The sequence below is a fragment of the Cyanistes caeruleus genome, chromosome 2, assembly GCF_971803275.1.
Source record: "Cyanistes caeruleus chromosome 2, bCyaCae1.hap1.1, whole genome shotgun sequence".
NCBI classification, from domain to species: Eukaryota; Metazoa; Chordata; class Aves; order Passeriformes; family Paridae; genus Cyanistes; species Cyanistes caeruleus.
Window position 1 is genome coordinate 117,919,632 of NC_141702.1, and position 12,870 is coordinate 117,932,501.

A 12,870-nucleotide genomic window follows, 5' to 3' on the forward strand; every position below is an offset into this window, starting at 1 on the left:
TCCTGCTGCCCTGGTGTCTTGTCACATCAGAGCCTTTCTCTGAGATTAGTACATTATTTCTGTACTTTTCTGAGTTGTAAGATCTTTTTTGAGGTAAAATACATATTATCTTGCAAGATGCTTTGAAGAAACACAACTTTTGTCCTGAAATTTTAATAAATTAACAAAATGAATGTACCTTTGGCAGGATAGTTTTAACTACCCTACTCAAATAACTTAATAGGGAGTTTAAAATTATTTTATCTATAGAATATTTTCATGGTAGTGTTTGTGCTAACATTTAAGTTTTGATATGATCGATGCTTCTGCAAGGAGTTATATTGGTAAAGAAAAAGAAAAATCAAGTAAATTTATTGAGAACGTTTGTTACACCTCTAGCCAAGCATTTTTTATTCTCAGAAATTCATTAGGGTTTTCTTTAATATTTTAAGGTCCTTGCAACATTACTGTGATCCTACAATCAGGAAAACTTATATACTGCTTATGGGTTTTTTTTTCCTCTCAGGTTCATACCAGCTATTTAGTATGAGGAAAACACCTGCCTTTATTTTTCCTGGGTTTACAAAGCCCATTACCCAAGTTTTTTTAAACCTGTTTCTGCTGCATGCTTCCTCAACAGGAGCTGCATTTGCCCACAGATGTGATGGAAGGTTTTTAATGGAGAAGTGATACTTTCCTTTAAATCACCTGGAACATTTAGGAAAAATTTAGCAGCTCATCAAGCACAGAAGTTTCTCTTCATGTGCAACTCTAATGTTAAATGGAAGTGAAGACTAATCAAGCTTAACCATCTTCAATGCTCAGCTAATAAAGAGAAAAGGTAGGAGGTGTTTGAGAAACAGGAAGTGTTAAAGTTGGGGTGAGACAGTGGGCTGAACTCTTATGATGGATAGAGCTTGGATTCACAAATACAATATTTGTTCTGGGAATAGGATAGTGCTGAGAAAAGTAATTCAATAAGGTTCTTATTGTTAGGGAGTTCATGGATTTTAGTTTCCATGAGGTGACTGGATTAGCTCTTCTGTGAGTAGTTTGGGTTTTGTTATTTTTTTACAGAAAATAAGTGTCTCCCGTTGTCTGCCATCTATTTAGTCCAGTATTAGTTAGCTCCTATTAGTTATTTGTTTCTAATGTATGACTGCTGCATTCTGCCCACATAACTTCCACGGTTTATGTGTAGCAGTGACTAAACTATATCATGTTTTAGAGTGTGCAGAGTTCGAGGGCAGTTTGTTTCAAGGTAGTTCTTTCCTTTGCTGGGAGTGTTACATTTACTTTAAAATTCTTTTGTGTAGCACCTAGCTTTAGAGGAGGCTAAAAACTAATTAAATATTGTAGTTGGGGTTCTTTCTTGGTGGGTGTCTGTATCATTCAGTTAGCATTAATTTGAGAGTGATGTGAAGTGGGGGGATGTTTGGGTTTATTTGTCCTATTTTTTTAATTGCTGCTAAGTTGTTAAGGGGTCAATATCCTTTTCTGTAGTAAAAATGAGTTGATATCTGAGTACTTTAAATATGTTAGAGGGTATTACTGAATTATATATTTCATAAACACCTAGGCTATGAATTTTCACTTGTCAGAGTCTGTAGGTATTATTTTAATCTAATCTGAGAAGTTAATGATGTTAGTGTGATGTGGTTTATAAAGTGCTTGTGTGAGACCACGCATTTGATAGACTCGTGAAGTTTGGCAATCCACTTATTCCTGGATAAAAGCAGCTATGTGTATATTCCTTCTAAACTTGGTGTTGTTGTTTCTTATCCCTTTTCCACTTGGGTCTATTCAGGTGCCACCCTGTATTCCACAGGGAACTTTGCTTGTAAATGCCTTTCCCTTTTCAGTGGGAAGTGGCAACCTTGTTTATTTTTCCCTCTTTAAAAACTGTCTTTCTCTATCCCAAGTGAGCAAAATACCCATTACTATTTTATTTGATGAAGTGCTTTGTGATTATCACATTTAAATGTTAAAAAATTTTAATGATTAAAAATGAATGAGCCTAGACAGATTTTTTTTCAGGCATCTCTGGAAGAATTTGGGGTTTATGCATGAAAGGTTATGTACCAGCTACTGCACCTGACTCTCTGCTTCAACATGTGAGATATGCCTGAGAGGGAGACTGCTGCAGAGAAAATATTTGTGTGATATTAAAATATTGTCCACATCACAGAAATTTATCAGAAAAAAATTAGTTTATTCAAACTTTGTACAGAGGATCTTATCTATGTAATTCACTATATTTCACTAGAGAGATTTTTGTCAGCAATAATTTGTATATATACATTTAGGCTCTGATGAATATCAGCTAAAATATGAAATTCAATTCCAGAAAGCTGCATTTTGTAATAAATGTTCCTAGGATTCACTGATCTATCACATTGAAAATCTATGTTGAGAGATAACACTAAACAGTAGAAGGTGTGGCTACTGAAGACAATCTGGGATGGATTTAAATAATTGGTGGCTGAAGGATTTGAGTACTTTGTTGTGGATTTGGTTTTTTTCTTTATTTTCGAATTCATCAATTTACTGAAGGGCAGTAATTCTGTAACCTTACAAGCTGCTGAGAACTGTAAATGCATAAAATGTTTTATAGTTTAAGCCACTCCTAGCTGCTGCTGAAACACCGTTTGGGACTGTACTGTCACAGTGCCGCTTGTCCTTGCAGGCTGGCTTTTCCTAATGGTTGCTAGCTCCTCGTATGGGCCATTCCCAGGGATTCTTCACTGCAGTCACTTGCTAGGATTTCCACGTGCCCCTGGTGATGAGCCAGCAAAATGAAACCTCTGCTTTGCTTTCCCAGGGAAGTTTTGAATGCTCGTGCCCTTGATGTGAAATTCGTAGCGCTCTTCCCTGCCCATCAGCAGCAAAAGGCTTCGCTGGACCTGCACAGGCTCGCAGGGCAGGTGCAATTGTCACCAGGAGATGGACGGGTCGCTCCCTGGTTTCGCTTCCAATTGAAGCAGAGATTAATGCCGGTGTTACCAGCTCCTAAAACAGGTTAGTTGATGGGAACTAACTGTGAGCTCACTGAAGCAGCACTAATCTCACTGAAGTGTCTGTCTTTGATCAGCTCATTCTCTCTCAGCAGGCCGAAAAATAGCCACAGGACAGGAGTGCTTGGTTTACAATCACGGCAATTTCGCTTTAGGTTTGTCTTTAGCTGTTGGAGATTAATGAATCAAAAGGGTGTTTAAATTTACAACCAGTTCTCTTCTAATCACTTGGCAGTATTATTTCTGGCTGTTTTCTGCTTTGATTACCTGAGCCAGTCATCCAAAGGACGCTGCTGTTCTGCCATCTGATAGTGGGGTACATATCTAAATGTCTGGGAACTGGCAAGATGATAGCAGAGGATGTTCAGGATTTTTTGTTTTTCCGGCTGTTTCCTAAACTGTGTGTTTGTTGCAATCGTGCCCAAATCCACCATCTCCCTTTCTTCTTCACTCGCTTCTGCCCATGAAACAGTGTTTGTTTTTATTCTACCAGCATTAATCAGATGTGGGGACGGTGTGTTAGGGATACCCACTTATGGGGAAGTGTGGATGGGACCTGTGATGCTTAAACATGAGCAAAGGGTCTGCTTAAAAAGGTCTAAGGATGATAGCATTTGGATAAGGAGCTGGCATAGGGAATTGTATTTTCTTGAGGTTTCACTCTTAGGGGAGACCTTGTGTGGTGAAGTGTTTGCATGTCCTATAGAGAGCCTGGGTATTGTGGTTTTGTAAAGATTTGATTTGAGCTCTGGTACCCTCAAAAGCTATTAAGTGCATAAAATTCCTTGCCCTTTCAATTTTCCTTTAATGTGCTTCCTTTTGGGGAAGAAAATGGAGTGAAAAGTGCACTTGTAATTTAAGATTACCCCTTTGTAACAAGAACAGTGATCTCTGCTAGCTGTACCTGAAGAAGAAAAAAAATCTTATGTGGTAGGTATAGGTTCAGAAAGTCTCCTGGGTCAGAAATAGTTGCCAGGCAAGTATTGCCCAAATTTAACAGGATATGACTCTTAGAGTTTTTTCTTCAGCACACTACCTTCATTTTGCAGGTAATATTTCTTTTAAAGGAGTACTGAAGAGGTGTAAATTGTTATTGTTGAAAAAGTATTTTCTCTGATCTGAACAGAAGTTTCTACAGATTAATATCTTTAGGAAAATCTTTACATGGAGAGCAGACAAGTGTAATTTTTATTCTCTTGATCTAGGAAGAGAACAAAACTGTTTAATCTTTGCATTTTTCTTTACTCCTCTGATGGGAACCCAAGTCCTTGGACAGCTGCTGGAGTGTGACACTGGTACTGTTCCAGCTCCATTATGGTGTGAACGTGGCTGTGAGCCTGTTTTTGAGCATTAAAGCCTGATGCTAATACCCCTGATACACCATCTCTTATCATGTTGAGGAGTCTTCTTTGTCATGAATTCATTAGTTTCATGCAGAGATCGTATATAATTCTGATTGCTGCTTGCAGGGAAACTTTAAAGAGGGGAATGGATACTGATAATTACCGAAACACCTCAATTGTATGTGCGAGTGGGGAGAAATTTTCATATCCATTAACCTTGTGGTAAAGCTCTCTTGAAGGTTTTTTTCCCTCACCTTTTTATATGTGATGGTGTTAGGTTCAACTTTATGCAGAAACAGGAAAAGAGAGCATAAGTAGAGCTCAGCTTCTTTTAGAGGATTTTGTGATTTTGGCACTTGTATCCAGTCTGGTACGTTGTTCACAGGCTTTCTTTGTTGTAGTTGAAGAAGTAAACCATAGATAATTGATAATAATTTCTTTTTGAACAGGGATTTAGTCAGGGAATTTATGTGCAAAGGTAAGCATGGAGGTGATGCTTTCTTGTAAGTCTTTAAATAAACAAAAGCTAACTGAAAAAGAAGATGAGATAAAGCAGAGAAGAGTGACAGGTAATGGGCTGAAAAATTAGGAAAAAGCAAGAGAACATTATAGAACAAAGTTACTGCAATTATGTAGTTCATATGCATATTCTTTAGGACTTATTGGCTATCTGTGTGTATATAAGTAGATATGCATATTCAATTACTTCTGCCTTGATGACTGGCAAACAAACATAGGACAAAACCAATATTGCATACAAATATGCAAGTGTTTCCTGATAGGTTCAAATTCCTAAAACATTTTAAAAAACCCCAAACTTTAAAAATTAAAAATTTTAAATTTTTTAATATATATTTTCTTAGCTACAGGTAAAAATTGAGTGAGAGAATAGAAAGCAAGAGACAAGCAAGCAAACAGTGGATTAATCTGTGTGATGTTGATGACAACTGCATTTAAATGAGGCAGTCCAAGGTCTGCTTCAGGAATACAGTGCCTGGGATGCTGAAATGTTGTTGAGCTGCTGAATACAGGGTTTGTTCTTGGGTGCATTGACAAAAATACAAAGGGTTCCTACTTGGGATAAATATAATTTACTTCTGGTTTTGGTTTTCTTTATGCTGTATGAAAAGAAGAAAATGGCAATGGTGCAAATAAGCCCCCCCCACTGTCTTTATTGTACTTTCATCTACCTGGTTTCTCATAAATAATGGATATTTGGTCCTTTTTCTAGTAAGAAATTTCATTTTATCCTGAAAGTTTCCAGTTTTGGTTTGTTCTTTTTTTGGTTGCTGTGTGAAACAGTGGAATAAAGGGGAGGTGTTCACAGGGAAGATTGATGTAAAAATTTCAGATACACAGGATTATTGTTTTCTGAGATTATTGAAAATTGGTTCTCTTGGAGTTTGTTGCCAAAGAGGTTTCCCATCTTTGAAGCACTGTTTTCCCCCAGGGGAGCCCTAATTTAATTGATATTTACTAGATACAGTAACTCCTTTCTGGGATGGCTGAGCTCAGTCTTTAAGGGGAAGTCTCTAGGTGTTCTTTGCTGTTTTACACAGGAGCATTTAATTATGCCAGATATTTAAGAAATAATGCAAACTTTTGCAAGGGTGCTTTTAATTATGCTCTCATCTGCCAAACTTTGGGATTATTTTACCATAATGTAAAAGCAGGGACCAGTGTGATCTTGGAGTCACACTTTAATCTTTGTAATGTGCTGGTTGTTTGCAGAGGTGCTACAGGAAAGTAAAGCTAAGGATTCATTGCACAGCTAAAATCAGACACCTCTTGGTAAATAAAGTCACTTTGGTCACAGCAACATAGCCACAAAAATAGAGTGTCGTGTTGATTGCTGAAAACTTGGCAGAGGGAAGAAATGTTCCATCACAACTGCTGGAAAAGTAGAGGGAAAAACTGGTTTCATGTGTTTGTGAATTTTCCAGGTAGTGTATATTTGTGCAGGTATCCTTTTTGTTAAGCTACTTGTTCCTTCCCCGATGGATGACCAGCAGGTTCTTAATATTTCTGTGTACTGTTGTGTAATGCATGTGAATAAAAGCACTGGATATGCTGTATGCCTGGATAAATACAATTAGTTGCAAAGTTTCTAGAAAGTAGTGAGTTAAGCTGTACTTTTTGGAATCATCATCTTGATACTGAAGTGGAAACTCAAGGCTTCTGCAGGGGCTTTTATTCGGTGTATGATGCTTCTGTTTCATACTGTGTGAAGTAGACTCTGCTGTGAGGGGAGGACTGAGCTCTGAAGCTCAGGGCTGAGAGCTTCTAGCAATGAAACTACAGCAATCTTGCTGTGTGAGAATCACCCTCAATGTGGCATTCTCCTGAGTGCAACTGAATCTATGGGTTGCCTGGTTTTGCTTTAGGATTTCCTTCATTGCCCACAAATTCTTGAGGCAACGATCAGGAAGTAAAATTAATTTTTTCGGGCATAAATAAAGCGGTGAGGCATTCAGGTGTTTATGTGGTACGTGTTCTCCACCCCTAGTTAGTCATGGCTGTGGAAGGAGCTGCTTGCCAAATACTTGATTCATAACTATGCTGTGTAAATCTTGTTATCATGTAATAGTAAGAGGTGGAATGTAAATTCTGGGTGAAGGTCTCTCCTAAAGGCTGGCCCTAAAGCAGTAACAGACACAGATCTGGAACTGTTACCCTGCAGCTCAGCATCTTGATGGTTCTTTTTACTCATGTAGAAATCTGTATTTTCCACTAAGCAAGAGGCATGCATAGACTGCCCTGCCTCTTTCCTGGGACTGTAACTTTATAAATTGATTTTTTTTTCCTTTAAACTACATGTGGATTCATTTCATTTATCCTTTCATGTGCCCCATCAATGAAGCACGTAGGAAGATAAAAGTATTAATTACCTTCAACTACTAAGACTGAGAATAAATAGGTTTTCATATTGCTAGTTTCATACTGTACTATAATTAACAGCATCCAAGAGTGCAGAACTTGAAACAGATTAGAAAAGAAACCTCAGTGCTGTTCAACTTTTACCTTCAGCCCTGCAGCTTTCCAAAAAGTATACAGTGGATTTTCAGTCTAGTGGATATTTCTTAGCTGGCAACAGATAAAAGCCTTCAGTTTCCTGGGAGAGAACCAGAGCATAGCAAAAGCTGGTTGCATAGCCACTAGTGGAATCCCTTTAATACTGGCTAGGTGATCTTGAGAATTTTTAAAATAACAGAAAGGAGAATCTCATTTCAGTGAGGCAGAGTTCATTCTTGATAAAGGACTTTCCAGAAACTAGTTCTTTGTAACTATAGAAACACCTAAATTTTCTAATCTTTGATGGAGAATGAGAACAGACTTTGCTGAGTTCTCGTTAAATCCCAGAGCTGATAGTGAATGCTTAACACATTGAATGTAGTAGGAAAGAGGCTCTTTGGAACTTGCTTCCAGTAAAACATTCTCTAAATCAGAGTAATATCCTTATGAGGTTGCTTAATAATGAAAAAGGTGGTCAGAGGAATGTAGTGATGAATGTCCTTGGAGTTGAGAGAAAAAGGCTGAAGTAATGTAAAATAATTTTCTGAATCTTCCAGAAAATTATTCTCTCTGCCTTACAGCCCTGTTTTATAAAATTGGAATCAAACCCAGCTATACTTATTTTCCACTTAAAGAAGAAAACAAAACTTTTGGTAACACTAAACAGGAGTAGAAGCAATTCTTACTGCTATGGAGACAACTAAAAAATCTGTATAATACAAGGAAGATGAAAAGCTACTTTAAATCTATAACTTTAAGTTTGCAAGTCACTAAGAAAGTGAGCATCCTGGTTAGATTTGAACAGGATTTGATATAGAGCCAAATTCAGGTAGAAGGGGTACATTCTGAACCTGTTCTTCCAATTCTGGTAGAGAAGTTGTTGGTGTGCTTTTAGCTGTTGTCAAATGGGAAGGAAAAACAACATGTGGAGCAATGAGAAAGACTTTCTTGATGGTGCTCTTGGCTTTTGTTGTAAGGGGATCTTTATTTTGGAGCACTCCCTCCCGTAGGTAACATGCTTCAGAATATTTGTGAAGGAATCCAGGGAGCAAAACAGAGTTTAAAAATTTTAGTGTGTGCTAAGTCATATCACACTGAAGTAAACAGAGTAACAAAGCACAGGGTATTCAGAGTGGCTGTTCCTAAATGGTATATTCACTGCCATGCTTTACAAACAGTTTCCTATTTTCATGTTGCTGATTTTGTAGATCTTGTTACTAAAAAATGGATGAGCTGGAGAAAATCTGCATACATAATCAAACTTGTACAGTTTAATTGCAGCCACCTCAAGCACTTCTGTGAAAACTGCAATTTTTATATGGGTGAGGCCCCTGCCATTGGTGAATGCTGCTGATCCAATGCCAAACTTAGTTTGTAAGCAGTATTGCTTGAGAATGATGATTCTTCTCTCCACTACTTCACCAAAGGGAATATAGCATGAATGTAGTTTCTTAACATTTCTCAAGGAGCTGCAGGGGTAGTTAGACACACAATGGTTTTTTTATTTAAGATGATTTAGCTTTAATCAGAGATATGTGGCCAAATATCTGTATGGGTCTTGGAAAATATGGTAGCTGGATGGTAAAAAGCCATAGTGACCCCAATAAGCACTTTAAACCAGTAACTCAGTGCTGTTAGAGGAAACTTAACCAATGGTGCAAAACCTGGAATTTGAAATCAGTCAAGTTATTTTTCACTGATGCAGAAAGAATCTTTCTTTCATGAGGGATACACACTTCTGTTTTTCAGGAGTACACAGCAGGATTTTTGATATTCTTGCTTTGACGGCTGTAAGTTAACTTGAATTTTTTTTTTCTAACTTCTTATTGGGTTAGGTAAAAAATTTTCTCCCAGATTTGACCTGAGATTTCTCCCCATGCTGTAATCTCAATTGTCATTGCATGCTGCTGCCTTAATTCTTGTGCTTTTTCAGCTGAATAAGGCATCTTGGAATCGTCATGACTGTTGTGTATTGTTAATTAAATACCTTAAGCTCCTCTGTCTCTGAGAGAAACAGGCTGCAGTTTCACTTAATGTTTGCTGTATAGGGTGAGGATCAAGAAGAGTGTGCTCATTTCTGTTTTCCAGGATCACACAGGTACAGGGATGTGCCTCTTGCTTGAACTACAGAAAAAAATACTGATATCAACCAAGATGGATAATGCAGCACCCTTAGGTCAGCGCTGACTCTCGGTGAGAGGTTGAGGCTGGCACTGCTCTCTGCAGATGCCTGATACATCTCTCTAAGCCTGTCAGTCCCTCAGACGGTCCCTGGGGTCAGGGGAGACAGTCTCTGGTGCAAGGACTGTGCTCTTCCAGTCCTGCTGCCTGAGATGGGGGCAAGAGAAGCCCTAAACTGGGATCTACCTGGTGCCTTCTACCGTGTTATTTGTTTCTCTTGGAAATGCCTTACTTGATGCATTGTATGATTTCATTTGTGGACTTTTCCCCTTTTGTTTTTCAGGCTGAGATAACAGTCCTCTGGAAGAGCTGGAAAATACACAAGTAAGTTTTTAGTTTTTTGGTTTTTTGTTTTTTTTTTGTCTTCCTCCTCTGAGTCATCTTTTGAAAGACCACGTCATTTGCTTGTCTGTCTAGAGAGCTCAGACTGGCTTCCTAACGCTGGAATTTAAATGGTTTAAAATCAGGTAGTGAGCTTTTCAGAACCTTGGAAGAATATCAAGTCATGTTTCAGGTTTCTCTGCAGACAAACTTGAAGCAAAAGTGCTTCCAAACCATCTTTGCTTTCTGTCAGCATCAGCCTTGAGATTTTGGGTAGGGATCTAGAGAAATATGTGTTTTAGATTTTTTATTAGAATTTGTATAACTAAAAACAGAAGAATAATAAAGTCTGTTTTTAATTGACCCTAATATCATGTCTTGGCCAGCCTCTGCTCAGTTACATGACCTCAGGCGATCTGGATTTGTGCTGTACCTTCAGCAGGGCAAATAAACACAGATTAACCTGTGCAGACACTTCATGGCTTTCCAACCATCAAAGTGTAAGAGATTAAGCTTTTACAGTGTGTGTCATTCTCATCTGAAAACTCCTTGTGGCAGAAGTTCTTCTCTCAAAGTGATTTTTTTTCTGCTTCACCCACTCCCCAAAAAAATCTCTTCGTGATCTTTATCAAAAATAATGAACAAAGGATGTGATTGTTGTCTGCAGGGAACTGAATACAATACTTCGCGTCCAGAGTGTTGATTTTCCTGGGGAAAAATACAAGCTACTACTCCCTCTCCTGGCCTCATAGGGGAAATATATGGAATTGTCAAAAGGGGGCATTCTTGCTTTTTCAGACAAAGGAAAAATAAGTCATTAAATAAGTGTATAGTTAGACCTGTCATTTAGGAAGAGTAGAAATTGCTCAAGCTGAAAGTCTTTAGCCAAAGCAAATATAACAGATGGAATATTAAATATCAGAAGTGATTTGCAGACTAATTTAATCCCTTACTTTGTGGACAGAGGTTTTATCTATTTCACCTGGGGTTTGCCCAAAGGTTTTGTTAATTGATGAAAATGCCCACTGCAGTTACACATGTCTGTGTCTAGAAATACGTATCCCCTCCCATCGTCATTTAACTTCCAGAGGATAATTCTCTGTATCTGTAAATATACAAATCTTCCAAAGTCCTGATGCTCTGTATTAGGACTTTCTGCAACTGATTTTGCACTTTGTTCTGGCATGTGTAGAGTTGCCAACATATAGTTGAACAAACTGTATATTCTTCTAAAAATCTCTTGAAAGGGCAAATCCTAATGTATAATCAATGTAGAAGTAGCTCTGGAAACAGAAGTTACTGATGCCCTGGGTAGCCCTTGCTCATGGAAACAAAAACAAATCCTGGACTGACTGTGCAGATTGAAAATGATTTTGGTTCTAAGCTTCTGTGTTAAGAGATATCCTCAAAGATGTTTACTTCTAAGTTTGCCTGAGCATTTATGGATTAAACCTGTTAATAAACAGGTTCAAATTGGTGCTGGTAATTCCTGTTTGTAATCAAATTTTACTCTCTTCTTAGGTATTTCTAGTGGTTTTATTTACTCTAGTGTTATGGTCCTTATGATTAGGTGGAGTATTGATATACATGGTAATTAATATGCTGTACCTTTAATACTCTGCATCAGCTAGGGGAAAGCAAACATATGACCTGCATTTAAAAAGTCACATCTGAAGAGATCTTTTTTTTCCCTCTTGTCTAAGGAATAATTTTCTTTGTCATTCAGTTTATCTAGCTGGTGCAAATAAAAATTACTTCTGCCCTAAGATTATTGAATATTTAATCACTGCATTTTAAAAAGGTGCTACTTTTTCACCAAGATTCTGTTTTTCATATCTCAGCATCTGATTTAAGTGGAGTGGAGTGTTAGGATTGGGATAAAGATGTTTTCATGCTAAGAGGCATGAAACAACAAGGAGGTTAAAAGTATGTAGTTGTAGAAGAGGCCATAAAATAGTTCAGTTTAAAAACAAACAGAAAATTTCAATGATCTTTCAGTACTACCCTTCACCACCTGCAGTCATTTATACTTGAGGGAAGTGGGTGCAAGGCACTACCAGATACTCCTGGCTCAGGTTTGTAAGCAATCACTAAGCTGCAGAGGAGCAGACAGTGTTTACACTGACAGCTTTCTCCTGGTAATGGAAGAAAAGCATTGGCCCCAAGCACTTGATTCTGAGCTCACATATCTGTGCTTAGCCAAGGTGGGAGGTTAATTTGGAGTTAACTGCGCCAAATACTCGAGTTTTTTATGCTTTAAACTGTTAATGTAGACATCCTCTTGCAGGGACCTGGGTATTTGGAAAAGGTTAAGTTGAAATGAGCTGGAGGTACAGAACAAAGCACTGTCAGAAAAGCAGCTGTAGGTGTAAGGAAGAAATCTGAGTGTTATCTGTACTCATCATCAACTCAAAAATAAAACCTGAGCAAAGAATTTCAATTAATCCACTCTGCAAAACAGTGCAATGAAAAGGTTAAAAGGTGAATAGAAAGCTGACAAGATGGTCAATCTGCTCCTTGATTAAGTGACTGAAGATACGTTTTTTGGGATTGTGCCTGCAAAGATATTCTTCCCCTACATGTGCTGTGAGCAGTTTTAGGATTGCTCTGTGTCATGTGTAACTTCCATTTCATCCTGGTTTTTTGTGCTACTTTGCACCAAGTGCAGCTACTGAGGGTTGACTACAGCATGATTTAAAAATGCAGATTGCCATTCTGCTTTGGCTCACATAATGCCTAGGTGTGTGCTTTGAGCATGGTTTTACTCCACTGCAAGTTAGTAGGTCTCCTAAAATAAATGATACTTTATTACTATGATTTTTTACTAGGAATCTATTATTAGTGTCCTTTTGGAAGAAAACATGCTGTAGTTTTGTTTTAGTTTGTTTATGCAGGTGTGAGGGAGTGTAAGATGCGTAGCTATTAAAACCCCTCAAACAACCAAACAAAAAACAACTATAAATAATCTTTGTGTGCCATGAGGTAGAAATCAGGTGATGGATTACTTACAGGCTGCCCCA

The 12,870-nt window shown here is 37.9% G+C and overlaps 1 protein-coding gene across 20 annotated transcripts in view; it reads left to right on the top strand.

Moving 5' to 3' along the window:
- The window catches only part of BCL11A (BCL11 transcription factor A), a 137,548-nt gene that overhangs the window by 1,069 nt on the left and 123,609 nt on the right, over window positions 1–12,870 (top strand). For 14 of the 20 annotated variants that reach the window (XM_086874714.1, XM_086874649.1, XM_023923093.2 and 11 more), the window contains exons 2-4: window positions 620–820; window positions 2,801–2,997; window positions 9,813–9,853. The gene's annotated coding sequence lies outside the window, so the exon portion shown is untranslated. Of the gene's footprint in view, window positions 1–505; window positions 821–2,800; window positions 2,998–9,812; window positions 9,854–12,870 lie in introns of all 20 variants that reach the window. The other 6 variants (XM_023923095.2, XM_023923091.2, XM_023923092.2 and 3 more) reach the window with 1 other exon arrangement.